The 12,666-nt window shown below is 44.1% G+C and overlaps 1 long non-coding RNA gene across 1 annotated transcript; it reads left to right on the top strand.

The window, feature by feature from the left end:
• The first annotated feature begins 771 nt into the window (after positions 1-771).
• Positions 772-8,432, top strand: LOC142830399 (uncharacterized). The gene is made up of 3 exons (XR_012905603.2): positions 772-2,613; positions 6,791-6,870; positions 6,975-8,432. It is a non-coding gene; the product is annotated as an uncharacterized LOC142830399 (long non-coding RNA).
• Positions 8,433-12,666: the final 4,234 nt, after the last annotated feature.

Below are 12,666 nucleotides of genomic sequence, written 5' to 3'. Positions count from 1 at the left end.
GGAAGCTGAAATATATGTCAGGAACATTGTAAAGTACATTACATATTATTGGTAATAGAGGTTGTCTGTCAACTTTTAAGTTCAAAAAATATGAACAGGAACATAACACCAAGTATACATGTTGTGTCCAAATATATTTATAACTGATTTAGACCAACTGACATTAACTGAGATTTTACAATGTATTCATCTCAATACATATGGATTCATTGGGGGCCATAAAAGATAGATATTGCCAAATTACCTGTGGGGCCGTATTAAACCGGAACACGGGCCGCAATTGGCCCGCGGGCCGGACTTTGGACATGCCTGCTCTAAGCACTTTACCATATAGATTCTCAGATCCAAACTCTGCTTTAATCACAATTAAGTGGGCTGCAGCAATTTATCCTGGGCACATCACTTTAAAACAGGAGGTCAGAGATATAAACAAGCCTTTGTTACTTGCAGTGAAGATGAGCTGTGATCCTACAGTTACACCCTCCTCATCATTATAGCTATGTTGTTAGTAGCTGAGATGCCATTAGAGTCTGTCTCCTCCCTGCCTTTGCTAATTAATCACCTCTCAAAGGGACAGCTTTTGACAATTAAATACTTTTCTTTAGTATCCAGGGCCCAACAGCATGGAGGAGTCCAGTCCCTCTCTTGTCATTACATTTGAGTTCAGCACCAGGAAGTGACATCAGCAGGCCAGCCTATTCCCTACTCGCCTCCTGCTTCACGTTTCTTTCTTAATGATCACTGGCCATTCTGGGTGTGTGTGTGTGTGTGTGTGTGTGTGTGTGTGTGTTGTTGTATGTTGCTTTTTAGGAGATTACACAGGGTAAGTAACTCCACCTTCTCTCTTTCCCAAGGGGACTTCAGTATAGAGCCTTAAGAAAAAAAAGAACAGCATCCTTTTTAAAGGTAGATAAATAATGCATAATTACTCTCATTTTGTCAGTAACCTAAGAATGGTTGTCCAGGTCAAGAAAGAAGAAAGGACGATCAATATTTATTGATGTCTGAATTATGTTCCTCCAGACTGAAAAATTAACTTCTGCTGCTGCTTATCAGAATCCACCCTGTAAGTTGACAGATCCTGGTGCGCATTGCCAACCAGGGAAGGAGCAGTTGGATTTCTTGGACAATGTGACTACATTCAGCCAATGAGTAGAGAGAACAGATTGGCATGTATTTGTGACAATATAGTGCAGGAGGACATCAGTGGCCACCCACACCATTGTTAGGTAGAGCAAGCACTCAGTTAGGGTATGTCTACACAGCAAAGTTATTTTGAAATAACTGTTATTTTGAAATAACTTTCCTAGCATCTACACAAGCCACCTGCTATTTCGAAATTAAATCGAAATATTAGAGGGCTTATTTCAAAATTGGTAAACCTCATTCCATGAGGAATAACACCACTTTCAAAATGGCTATTTCGAAATAAGTGCTGTGTAGACATATATTTCGATATAGGGGGCCTTCAGCTTTCCCAGGATGCCCTGGTGGCCACTCCAGCCTCAACCAAGAAACTCCTCTCCCTTCCCCCTCCCTGGAGCCCTTAAAGGGGTTGACTCTGGTCACAGTGCCTGTGCCAGCTCCAAGCCTGCCAGCCCAGAGCCAGCAGTCACTGCCCCAACCTGTTCTTAAATGTATTATATCAAGTGCCTGACTGCTCACTGTAGCTTGTTCATTGATTGACACTGTAAAAAGGAAAACGACAGTGATTACCTGAAGTGAAACTGAATTTTAAATTGTCATCCGGTGCCTGCAAAACCCTCTTGCCCATTTGTAAGTCTACACAGCAGGGATAACGTCGAATTAAGCTACGCAACTTCAGCTACGTCAATTGCATAGCTGAAGTTGAAATAGCTTAACTCGGCTTTTGGTGCTGTGGAGGCGGTGGTGCAGGGTGAGCACTGGCAGCTGGTTACTTCCGGAAGCAGGCAGTGTTCCACCCCTGCTCCTAACCCTCCCACTGTGTTGTTACATAACCGTTACACTTTACTTTCTGCAGGAGACAAGGAGTCACCCCCCACAGTGGAGGAGACCAGGCCTTGCACCACCAAGGTTGAGCAGTCTCCTGCCACCACTGCGAGGAAGAAACGTAGGGTAGTGGTGGTTGGAGACTCTCTTCTGAGGGGAATGGAGGCACCCATCTGTCGCCCTGACAGTTCATCTCGAGAGGTATGCTGTCTGCCAGGGGCCTGTATCCGAGATGTTACGGAGGCATTGTCGAGGATTATCCGGCCCTCTGACTACTACCCCATGCTACTCATCCACGTGGGCACAAATGATACTGCCAGGTGTGACACTGAGCGGATCAAGTGTGACTACAGGGCTTTGGGAGTACGGGTGAAGGAGTTTGGAGCGCAGGTGGTATTCTCTTCGATCCTTCCTGTCAAAGGTAGGGGCCCGGGCAGAGAGAGGTGCATCCTGGAGGTGAATGCCTGGCTACGAAGATGGTGTCGCCAGGAGGGATTCGGCTTCCTTGATCACGGGGTGCTCTTCCAGGAAGGACTGCTTGGCGGAGATGGAGTTCACCTTTCCAGGAGCAGGAAGGCCTTGTTTGGACACAGACTGGCTAACCTTGTGAGGAGGGCTTTAAACTAGGTTCGACAGGGACAGGTGAGCCAAAGCCCACAGGTAAATGCTGAATGTGCGGGACTGGGAGATGGGTTGGAAATGGGGGGGACTACGGCCTATAATGGCAAGGAGAAAGGAGGGTCAGGGCACAACAGGGAGGCAAGATCAAATCAGTATCTTAGATACCTATATACAAATGCAAGAAGTATGGGTAATAAGCAGGAAGAACTGGAATTGCTAACCAATAAATACAACTATGATATCATTGGTATTACAGAAACCAGGTGGGATGGGACGCATGATTGGAATGTTGGTATGGAAGGGTACGGCTTGCTCAGGAAGGACAGACAGGGGGAAAAAAGGGAGGAGGGGTTGCCTTGTATATTAAAAATGTACACACTTGGACTGACGTGGAGATGAACGTAGGAGATAGCTGTGTAGAGAGTCTCTGGGTTAAGCTAAAAGGGGTAAAAAACGAGGGTGATATCATGCTAGGAGTCTATTACAGGCCACCTAGCCAGGTGGAAGAGGTGGATGAGGCCTTTTTTAAACAATTAACAAAACTATCCAAAGCCCAAGATTTGGTGGTGATTGGGGACTTCAACTATCCAGACATATGTTGGGAAACTAACACAGCGGGGCACAGGCTATCCAATAAGTTTCTGGACTGCATTGGAGACAACTTTCTGTTTCAGAAGGTTGAAAAAGCTACCAGAGGAGAAGCTGTTCTGGATTTGGTTTTAACAAATAGGGAGGAACTAGTTGAGAACTTGAAAATGGAAGACAGTATAGGGGACAGTGATCATGAAATAATAGAGTTCATGATCTTAAGGAAAGGTAGAAGGGAGACCAGCACAATTGAGGTAATGGATTTCAGGAAGGCAGATTTTGATAAGCTCAGAGAACTTGTAGGTAAGGTCCCATGGGAAGCAAGACTGAAGGGAAAAACAACTGAGGAGAGTTGGAAGTATTTCAAAGGGACGTTGTTAAGGGCCCAAAAGCAAACAATTCCGCTGTGTAGAAAATATGGCAAAAGACCAGCTTGGCTTAACAAGGAGATCTTGCATGATCTCAAAATAAAAAAGGAGTCATATAAAAAATGGAAACTAGGACAAATAACAAAGGATGAATATAGACAAGCAACACGGGAATGCAGGGGCAAGATTAGAAAGGCAAAGGCACAAAATGAGATCAAACTAGCTACAGGCATAAAGGGAAACAAGAAGACCTTTTATAAATACATTAAAAGCAAGAGGAAGACCAAGGACAGGGTAGGCCCACTGCTTAGTGAGGAGGGAGAAGCAGTAACAGGAAACTTGGAAATGGCATAGATGCTCAATGACTTCTTTGTTTCGGTCGTCACTGAGAAGTCTGGAGGTGTGCCTAACGTAGTGAATACAAGCAGAGAGAGGGTAAGTTTAGAAGATAGGATACACAAAGAACAAGTTAAAAATCACTTAGGAAAGTTAGATGTCAGCAACTCACCAGGTCCTGATGAAATGCATCCCAGGATACTCAAGGAGCTGATAGAGGAGGTATCTGAGCCTTTAGCTATGATTTTTGAAAAATCATGGCAGACATGGGAGATTCCAGAAGACTGGAAAAGGGCAAATATTGTGCCCATCTATAAAAAGGGGAATAAGAACAACCCAGGAAACTACAGACCGGTCAGTTTAACGTCTGTCCCAGGGAAGATAATGGAGCAGGTAATTAAGGAAATCATATGCAAACACTTGGAAGGTAATAAAGTGATAGGGAATAGCCAGCATGGGTTTGTGAAGAACAAGTCATGCCAAACTAATCTGATAGCTTTCTTTGATAGGATAACGAGTCTTGTGGATAAGGGAGAAGCAGTGGATGTCATATACCTAGACTTTAGTAAGGCATTTGATACGGTCTCGCATGATATTCTTATTGATAAACTAGGCAAATATAACTTAGATAGGGCCATGATAAGGTGGGTGCATAATTGGCTGGATAACCGTAGTCAGAGAGTTGTTGTTAACGGTGCTAAATCCTGCTCGAAAGGGATAACAAGTGGAGTTCCTCAAGGGTCTGTTTTGGGACCCGTACTGTTCAATATCTTCATCAATGATGTAGATATTGGGATAGAGAGTACGCTCATTAAGTTTGCAGATGATACCAAACTGGGTGGGGTTGCAACTTCTTGGAGGATAGGGACATAATTCAAAATGACCTTAGCAAGTTAGAGAAATGGTCAGAGGTAAACAGGATGAGGTTTAATAGAGAAATGCAAAGTGCTCCACTTAGGAAGGAACAATCAGTTCCATACAAACAAGATGGGAAGCCACTGTCTAGGAAGGAGCATGGTGGAAAGGGATCTAGGGGTCATAGTGGACCACAAGTTGAATATGAGTCAACAGTGTGATGCTGTTGCAAAAAAAGCAAATATGATTCTAGGTTGTATCAACAGGTGTGTTGTAAGCAAAACTCGTGAAGTCATTCTGCCGCTCTACTCTGCACTAGTTAGGCCTCAGCTGGAGTACTGTGTCCAGTTCTGGGCGGCACATTTCAAGAAAGATATGGAGAAATTGGAAAGGGTACAGAGAAGAGCAACAAGAATGATTAAAGGTTTAGAGAACATGACCTATGAAGCCAGGCTTCATGAACTGGGCTTGTTTAGTTTGGAAAAAAGAAGATTAAGGGGGGACATGATAGCGGTTTTCAAATATCTAAAAGGGTGTCACAAGGAGGAAGGAGAAAATTTGTTCCTCTTGGTTACTGAGGACAGGACAAGGAGTAATGGGCTTAAAGTACAGCAGGGGAGGTTTAGATTGGACATTGGGCAAAAATTCCTAACTGTCAGGGTGGTCAAATATTGGAATAAATAGCCAAGGGAGGTGGTGGAATCTCCCTCTCTGGAGATATTTAAGAACAGGTTAGATAGACATCTGTCAGGGATGGTGTAGATGGAGCTTGGTCCTGCCTTGAGGGTGGGGGGCTGGACTCGATGACCTCTCGAGGTCCCTTCCAGTCCTATTATTCTATGATTCTATAGTTCCAGTAGCTAAATGTTGCCTCCTCTCCCTTGCTAAAAAAGAATTGGTGCAACTTTCCTGTGGCTGTCTCTCAACTGGTCTCTTCTAACTTAAAATCTACCTCTGTGCCAGTGTAGGGATTAGCACACTTCCACCAGCCCACTTACCTCATCGTTCCACTCAGGTGCTTTACGTTAGTCTTCTCCTGGGTTGAAGCAGGAAGTTACTACTTGACTCCGTACCACTGCTGGGTGCCCTGACTACATAATTCTACACCTCTTTACTCAGCATTCCATGATATGGCACAGGGCAAGCAAGTAGTTTGTTTTCTTCTCTAGCACAGTGTCCCTGGAGGATGCACCATGCAACGGAGAATATGCTGCCTGTAAAGTTCAGAGCAAAGGACTGTTTCTGAATATATTGCATTTAATTCAGCCCCACTCCTTCACTTGTTTTACAAAGAAAAAAACCAATCACTCAGCTCGTGTATTAGTGAGTAAGTTCTGAGAAGGTGTTATTCAGTTGTAGTAAATCATAGAATGGAACCATGCATTCATAAAACATTTTATGCATCCATACATCAATATTTCAACATGGAACACAGACATCAACATTTCATTTTAACTACATTGCAAATTTCCCTGTCAGGGAAGAAATTTGAAATATTTAATCCAGCCCAAGATGGTCTCTAACTCCCACTTTCCCAAGGGGTCATGATGACTTCATATTTGCAGTGCCATCATATATGAGACACCAGGCCTGATTCTAGCCTAGTAAATCTCCATTGCAGCCCATGCAGTTACACAGGAAAAACCCGACCCATTTTTGCCCTTGTCTAGACTTCTCTTTTCACAGGATAAAGGGAGATCTAAAAGCCATGGATGAAAATATATATACGGGGGAAATGTTGCTATCAAAATTTCCAGAGTACTGTGTCGGTGGGAGATGCTCTTCTATCGATTTACCTTATCCTTCTCGGTGAGATGGAGAATTGGAATTGACCAGAGAGTGCTTTGCCCTCAAATTAGTGGGTCTACATTAGCCTCACTAAGTTGACACCTGCTGCATCAATTGCAGCCATGTGGATCTTCCCAGTATTGAAGACAAGCCCTCACAGTTGTTAAATATTAACTTGGCTCAGTGATACAATTAGATGGTGGACACTTTGGTAATCACTTCAACAGAATTTAACAAAATCCTCTTCAAATATCTCTTTTAAGCACAAAGCTCCGAAAGGGATGGAAGGGATTCTGAACAATCCAGGAATCATTATAGAACCAGCTAACCAAACACAAGAAAAGTAAGAGTGAATCGTGTGTGACCCCTACTGGGAAAAATATGAAAGGTTTAGGTCATCTGCAAGTTTTTCAACTGATTTCCTCTTTCATGCCTATCATACCACAGGTTCTGGGATTTGCATTCACAAGGACAAGGTAATGAAAGGTCAAGACAAAGTTGGCTTCCTTCTGCTGTTTCCATAAAGTAAGATGTCTACATGGCTGTCAGACAAAACTATTCTCCCTGAATGTTGAAGAAGCTGAAATATTGATCTGTGAAGATACACAGAGAGAACTCAAGTTACTGAGAATGTACTGATCTAGGATCTTTTCCCCTTTACCTGGCAGCTACTACTGAGTATATGTGAAAACATTTTCTTCCCCTAGAATTGCCAGACCTCATTAAGGCATGGAGGTCTTCGAAAGAGAACACATTAGAAATCAGTGAGAATCTCCTAGGAATTTTTATGCAGACAGTGGAGTAGAATAAAACTTGGTTTTTAAAGGCACTGTGTCTTTGTGATATCTTGAGTTTGAAAGTACTTTACGAACCATGAGTACTAATAGGCAATAACTAGTCAGTGAGTATAGTGGCTACTGTGTTCTCAGCAATAGCCCCCACAGAAGGGTGGGAATGCGGGAAATTGTCCAACACACTGAACTGATCATTTGTTTTCTACGAGCATGCCGAGGTCTTACCTTGATACAGTTTCTTTAGTTCTAACACTCTTCCAAATCTGTACCGCAGTAACAGCATTTGAGTATGATTCCACCTTGTGACATGGGACTTTGAACTATGATTTGCCCCACCCACAAGAAATCTGTCCAGGGAGACTGATGGTAGCACATAAACCACCATGGATTTCTGGGCCTGGAGGAGGCTTGTGTGTCTTTGTTTTGATATATTCTCAGAGTCCTGTCTCAATTCTTTAAGTGTATTTCCCATTGATACAACCCTTAAAGTAGAATTATAGGCATTACATTTCCTGCATAGGTTAAAAAAGACAGCATGTGTGTAACCTTTGAGATCTATATTAAATAGTAATGGTATCTGTCCCTCACCATAATTTCTAGGTAAAGACTAGTTGTAACTCAAGACTAGGAGTGTGATAGTCTCTATAGAGTTGGTAATGATCATCCTGTCCTGAAAAAAGAGAATGTGTAGTGTGAGAAGCACCTGCCCCACACAAAGAAATGGGAACTGACTGGGGGGAAAGAAAGCGCTCTTTCCTTGTTAGTGCATCAAAATGTGGATATGTGAAGATATGAAACCTAATGGCTCTGGCTCAGGAAAATGTCCTTAAAAGCATGTAATCAAATTAAGACAATACATATCAAATAATTTGATATTACTGTATATGCATTGGCTGCAAATTCAACAGTTCCTCCAGACAGGCATTTTAAAGACATTAGCAAGCCACTTGTCCATTTGGGTGGTGAAGTAAATTTTTCTTTCTTAGTGGTAGCACCATAGCACAGCTGCAGGAGCCAGGAGGTTGAGAGATCATGTCAGCTAGGGGAAAATCCCTCTCATAATTAGAGGGCTTGAGAAGAGAGCTCCTTCTTGGATGAAAGCATTAGCACCTCTATGTATGTTGTGGTTTTAAGAATTCAAATCTACTCGATAACAAAGAAAGGGTATGTCTGCACTACCACCCTAGTTCGAACTAGGGTGGTAATGGAGGCAACCGGAGTTGCAAATGAAGCCCGGGATTTGAATTTCCCGGGCTTCATTTGCATCTTGCCGGGCGCCGCCATTTTTAAATGTCCGCTAGTGCGGACTCCGTGCCGCGTGGCTACACATGGCACGGACTTGGTAGTTCGGACTAGGCTTCCTATTCTGAACTACCGTTACTCCTCGTGAAACGGAATAGGAAGCCTACTCCAAACTACCTAGTCCGTGCCTCAAATCCCGGGCTTCATTTGCAGCTCCGGTTGCCTACATTACCACCCTAGTTCGAACTAGGGTGGTAGTGTAGACATACCCAAAAAGAGAGGCCGTTGTTTTTGTGTCTAGCACTAGGGTGGGCAAGACAGCATCCATGGGCCAGATCTGGCCCACAGCTGCCCTGCTGCTCCCCCACTCCCCAGGCCAATTGAGACTCCTGGCCTGGGGGCAGGGGAGCATGTGAAGTCTCCTCCCACTGTGGTACCTAGAGTGAACTTCCAGCTGTTTTAAAAGAGCTGGTGCTTCTCTCTAGGTGGAGGAAGGGGGAGAGGGCAAGGGAGGGGTAAAGTCTTCATGCGCTCCCCCACCTCCAGGACAATCAGGGTCTGTAGGTGGGGAGGATGAGAAGTCTCCTGGCCCTGCCTCTTCTGCCTGAGACCCTGCTGTTACCCGCACATATTTCTCTATCCCTTCCACACTTTAGGGACATACACCTTTACCCAGTTCCTAGGGCTCAAGGTGCAACCCTGTTAATTTAAACACTCACCCTTACCCAGTTCCTTGGCTCAGGACGTAACTTGCTGTGGATTTGCAGGATCTTTTGCCACTGAAAGAGCCTTACACAGTAATATTCTTATTCTCTATTTATTGACAATTCGAGCAAGCAGAATACACATGCTAAGTACACAGTGTCATGCTCATCAATCCTGATAAAGGCAGGCAGCCTTCCCCTGTTGGCCAGGCAAGGCCAGTCTCTCTGGATGTTAGCTGCTGCACATCATGGTTGTGCAGAGGAATCCTGGTAGCTCTGGTGTTAGGCTGTGTCTCGGAGGTGAGTTCTTCCAGGTCTTCCCTCCTCCTTCTTGGTCTCCTCTCCTCTCCTCTCCTCTCCTCTCCTCTCCTCTCCTCTCCCCTTTTCCTTCTTTTCTTTTGCTTTTTGGACCCCAGTTTATATAGTGAAACTTGAGTCCCGCTTAGCTACACCGTAACCAATTATTTTAGTATAATTTTACTAAATTATACAGCAGACAGAAACAGTTACAAACCAGACAGAGATCACACAGACGAACAATAGGAAAGTGAGGACAATAATCATAGAATACGGATTCCACAATCTCAACTATTGATAAGCAGTTTCTTGCCAGACAAAATGCTCTTAACTAAGTTTTCTCTACCCATCTTGATAGCTATGTCTTTATCTGGTGACAGTGGGTGCTATTAGGACAAAGTTTCCTTCTCACAACCTGGTGTGACACTATTTTAATGCAATTTAGATGGAATGTGAGTATGTGACTCCAGGCTTTATAGCTAATGGCTTCTGCTCTTCAGTCTGGCTGCAGAAGAAGGCTTCCAATACAGAAAAAACATATTGTTACACTGCCCCTTCCAGGGTGGCCTGGGGACACTTCAGAAGTTTGTGAAGTGGCCTCCTTTTAAAAATGATTGTCCACTCCGGTCTAGTACCTTGTTTTATTTGCCCTGAATGCTGCAATTCTGGATTCCATAATGGAGCGTTACACTTCAGACCACAGGAGAATGCAGATAGAACTGGATTTTATTCAGCACCTAATGCTGAACCTCCTCAGAGAGAGTGAATGCTGAACCTGGAGCTGAAACAGTGAATTTCCCCCCCTAAGATCAGTAGCAATTCTCAGATTATGCAGAACAACAATAAATCACTGGAAACATGCTAAAATAATGAGAGCCACGGGATAATGTCTGTCTTCATGCTTAATTGCTATACTCATATATCATTAAATGTACGGGTTATATGAAGTTTCACACTGTCCACACAAGTATACAGAATATACACAGGATCAGGTCCAATACCTGTTGAAGGCAAAGGAAAGGCTCCTTTTGTTTTGTGGATTTGGAATTAGTCCCTACATATAAGGAATTATGGCAGGTGTATTGGAAAACATCACAATCCTTATTTTGCGTCTGTGCTGCGCCCATCTGCTCTAACCTATGTACTTTTTTTTTGTGGGGTGGTGGATGGGCATTAGAGTTTAAACTCTGTATGGTAGCACCTGGCACTATGGGATTCTGAATCCTGACTCAGGCCTCTGATATCTATTGCAATAAAAATAAAAGTAATTAGTGTTAGAAGTGAAAAGCTGGGTTCTTACTACATTTAAAGTTCACAGCATAGTGGTCCTGGGGTGGAGTGAGCCAGGACTGTTCAGCTGCCCCTGAGAGCTAACCCGCTGCAGCTCTGTACTTTAAATGTAGTAAAAGCCCAGCAGCCACAGTGCCCCTCTTTATTGACAAATCGCGTAGCCAATGGAAATTCCATCGACTACATGATTAATTAACTGATACTTAACATTCCTAATCAGAAGACTAAATGGCAGGTGAAGAGCCTCCGGGGAGGAAGCCCTGGTGGTGATGCTCCATCCCAGAGCAGGAACCTTCACATGTAAGCTCACCAGCTAGGGTGCTGAGATAGGCCCCTTGGTTCGACTGAGGACCAGGGCCCTATGAGAGCTACAGAACACTCCTGAGGGCTTTGAGATAGGCCTCGTTGGACAGTGTACCCTGGAAGGGGGGATAATGTAGGTGGCTCAGCCAGAAGATTGAGTCACTGAAGATCCACCAAGAGAGCCATTGGCTGGAGGGTGGTGCTTGTGAGAGGTGGGTGTTGTCCTGATGAAAAGAGCTTAGCGATTGCAGGTACTATTAGTCAGAGAAAAGTGCCATGTGTGAGTGGCAAGTGCTGACCTGTTAGAGGTTGATCATTTATAATTGTGTTGGGTTTAATCAGGGGTGCCATGTAGGGGGGCTCTCGGTGCTCCTGAATTTTGTACTTGGGATCTACTCCAGGGGTGGCCAACCCATGGCTCTCAAGCTGCATACAGCTCTTTGCTTAAAGAAATGCAGCTCTTGCTAATTCTGAGCCGTGTGCCTGGACTGCTCATGGCTGGCTGCTCTGTGCACGCGCCCCAGTGCCTGGAGGGAGAAGCGCATGGCGATGGCGGCAGCTTCAGGACCAGGCATTGGGTTAGAGTGAAGGGGGGCTGGGCTCTGGGGGAGAGTAAGGGGATTGGATTAGAGGGGGAAGGGATGGGAATGTCTGGCTCTGTGGGAGAGAGATGGCATTGGGTTAGAGCAGGGGGCCTGCGAGTGCCTGGCTCAGGGGGACAGGAGGAGGATTGGGTTAGAGCGGAGGGATGGGGGTGCCTGACTCTGGGGAAGGGGTGGGGCATTGGCTTAGAGCGGGGGACTGGGGGTGCCTGGCTCTGGGAAGAGAGAAGGGAGATTGGGTTAGAGTGCAGGCAGGGGACTGAAGCATCTTAAACTCAAAGTCTTCATGGATGCAGAATAAGGCAGCCAACACAGATGTCATATTTAAATTCCAGGGCAAAAAAAGAATCAGCATGTACCTGGTTTACACTGTTTTTTTAAAGAAAATTCAAAGGCTATTGTTTGCCAAGCTGAAGCAATTATTCTGAGATATGAGTCTCTCCCTTACTGTTTTTGAACCTCTTGTATTTGCAGTCTGGGACAGACCTGAATTTTTAGAACTATAAAAAAGCCATAATCTTCATAAGTAAAAAAATGAGGAAACCATACCGGAAATCAACAAGCTGGAGTAAAGCAGGCACTTCAAATTGTGCTAATTTACATCTTAGTTCTGTTTAATTTTAAAAAGCTCACAGGACGTAATAGGGCAGTAGTGTTAAATTTAAAATACATGCTGAGGATGGTTTTTTTTAGGGTGAGAATATTGCGGTGTTTTTAAAGGTTTGGGGTGTTTTTAATTGATGTTTGTTCTTTGTCAAGTTCTCTGAAGATCTATGGACTGGCCATGATTTTTTTAAGTGACTAGAGATTTTTATATTGTTTTTTGTCCGAAATGTCCTGTAATGTTATTTTTATCACTACATTTTGTGTACTATAGCTATCTGTTTATTGATCGATTGATTGATAT

The sequence above is a fragment of the Pelodiscus sinensis genome, chromosome 8 (assembly GCF_052426305.1).
Source record: "Pelodiscus sinensis isolate ZL-2025 chromosome 8, ASM5242630v1, whole genome shotgun sequence".
In the NCBI taxonomy this organism is placed as follows: Eukaryota; Metazoa; Chordata; order Testudines; family Trionychidae; genus Pelodiscus; species Pelodiscus sinensis.
The sequence above is the reverse complement of the archived record's forward strand: the minus strand, read 5'-3'. Positions and strand labels throughout refer to the sequence as shown.